Source organism: Ictidomys tridecemlineatus, unplaced genomic scaffold (assembly GCF_052094955.1).
Source record: "Ictidomys tridecemlineatus isolate mIctTri1 unplaced genomic scaffold, mIctTri1.hap1 Scaffold_39, whole genome shotgun sequence".
NCBI classification, from domain to species: domain Eukaryota; kingdom Metazoa; phylum Chordata; class Mammalia; order Rodentia; family Sciuridae; genus Ictidomys; species Ictidomys tridecemlineatus.
Genome location: NW_027522555.1, coordinates 203,847 through 205,803, shown reverse-complemented (window position 1 = coordinate 205,803; position 1,957 = coordinate 203,847). Strand labels below are relative to the sequence as shown.

General features: G+C 43.1%; 1 pseudogene; it reads right to left on the bottom strand.

The window, feature by feature from the left end:
• Window positions 1-428: 428 nt before the first annotated feature.
• Window positions 429-1,608, bottom strand: LOC101973324 (heterogeneous nuclear ribonucleoprotein A1-like; annotated as a pseudogene).
• Between the last annotated feature and the right edge of the window lie 349 nt (window positions 1,609-1,957).

Here is a 1,957-nt window from a genome sequence, read left to right as displayed (position 1 = left end):
GGAATTTCACCCAGGAGTTCCCAGAAAAGTGGCTTCTGTGCCTTAATGGCTCAAACAAACCCCTAATTTATATATGGTTCTTTTCCTTACTCACATCCAGTCAGGATTTAGAAGACCCTCAGGTATTTCACTTTTAGGGACACAATGGGCCTATACCCTCTTTTGCAAGAGATGGACTATTCTGATAGCTGCTTTCACTCTCCTGTCCATTGCAGCAGCCACACCCACTTTTTCTTTGCCACCTATTGATCCCCGATACCCCAGGATATGATGACCCTCATGAAGATCCTGTAACTTCAACTTTGAGCTTTTTTTCAAAAGACATTTATTCAGCGTCATGATCAGACTATTACATTTAGCAATCAACAGCCCGGGTGCCAAAAACAAAGTAGATTAATACCCTTTGTGGAATGCTTTGAACTTTTCACAGAACAGAAACTAAAAATAACCTGTTATACAATTAGTCACAAGTACAGCCCTTGAGTTTTTTGCCCATACATATGAGTATTGTCTTAACCATGTCTTCTTTGTAGCAGCTAGGCCCTGCCAACACTGCTTGGCTGAGTTCACAAATCTATTGTAACCTTTAGCTTCCCTGTCACTTCTCTGGCTCTCCTCTCCTGCTAAGCTTTGTTTCCTGGCAGTATTAAAACCTTCTGCCACTGCCATGGCTACTGCTGCTGCTGCTGGAACCACCATTACAATCATGGTTTCATGATTTGGCAAATATTGGCATCTACCACCATAAGGTCCAGAGCTTCTGCCTCCAAAGTTTCCACCCTTAATGAGTCCAAAATTTGATGACTGATTGTTATAACTCCCAGAATCATTGTAGCTTCCACCATCTCCAAAATTGCTTCCATCATTACCAAATCCATTGTAGCCATCCCCACTGCCACCATGTCCACCACCATCATGGCTGCCACCAAAGTCACCATGACCACTGAAGTTCCCTCCATGACCAAAATTGTCATTTCCACCAAGACCACCTCCACGACCACCACCAGTTTCCAGAACCACTTTGACCTCTTTGGCTAGATGAGGCACTAGCCACCTCTTGCTTTGACAGGGCTTTCCTCACTTCACAGTTGTGGCCATTCACAGTATGGTATTTTTGAATGACAATCTCATCCACAAAGTCATGGCCATCAAAGTTACAAAAGAAAAGCCCCCTTTTTTTCCACTGCCTTGGTCAGTCATGATTTCAATAACTTAGATTTTCCCATATTGTTCAAAATAATCTCGTAGGTGATGTTCTTCAGTGACTTCTTTAATGCCACCAACAAAGATCTTTTTCACAGTTCAGTGGGCCCCCAGTCTTTGAGAATCTTCTCTTGAGACAGCTCTCTTTGGTTCCACAACTTTTTTATCTACCTTGTGTGGTCTTGCATTCATGGCTGCATCCACTTCCTCCACAGTGGCACAAATGACAAACCCAAAGCCTCTAGAGCGCTTGGTGTTTGGGTGTCTCACAATCACACAGTCCGTGAGTGCTCCCCATTGCTCAAAATGGCTTATAAGACTTTCATCAGTTGTTTCAAAGCTCAGCCCTCCAATGAATAGATTCCACAGCTGTTCGGGCTCTTTAGGGGACACTGATTTAGACATGATGGTAGCAGGAAAAGAGACTTTAACGATGCTTTCTATGCTGCATCCGCGGGCAGAAAAGCCAACTTTGAGCTTTTTTATTGTGTTTTGTGATAGTTCAATTCTGCACTTTTCGTTAATGTGATAAGCCATGTCCTTCGCTAACCTGTGGAAATATACACTTAGCCTCTGGCTATTGGAACAAGAAATCTCAACAGTTTCCATCTTGGTTTGTGTAACCAAATATTTCTCCACACCTTGAGTTGGCCTTTGTTATCGTTTAGAACTGGGGTGTCCCCCAAAGATCCATGTATTGACTATGGTGCTATTGAGAAGTGAGGAAAACTTTATGAGGACAGGAGCTGAGTCA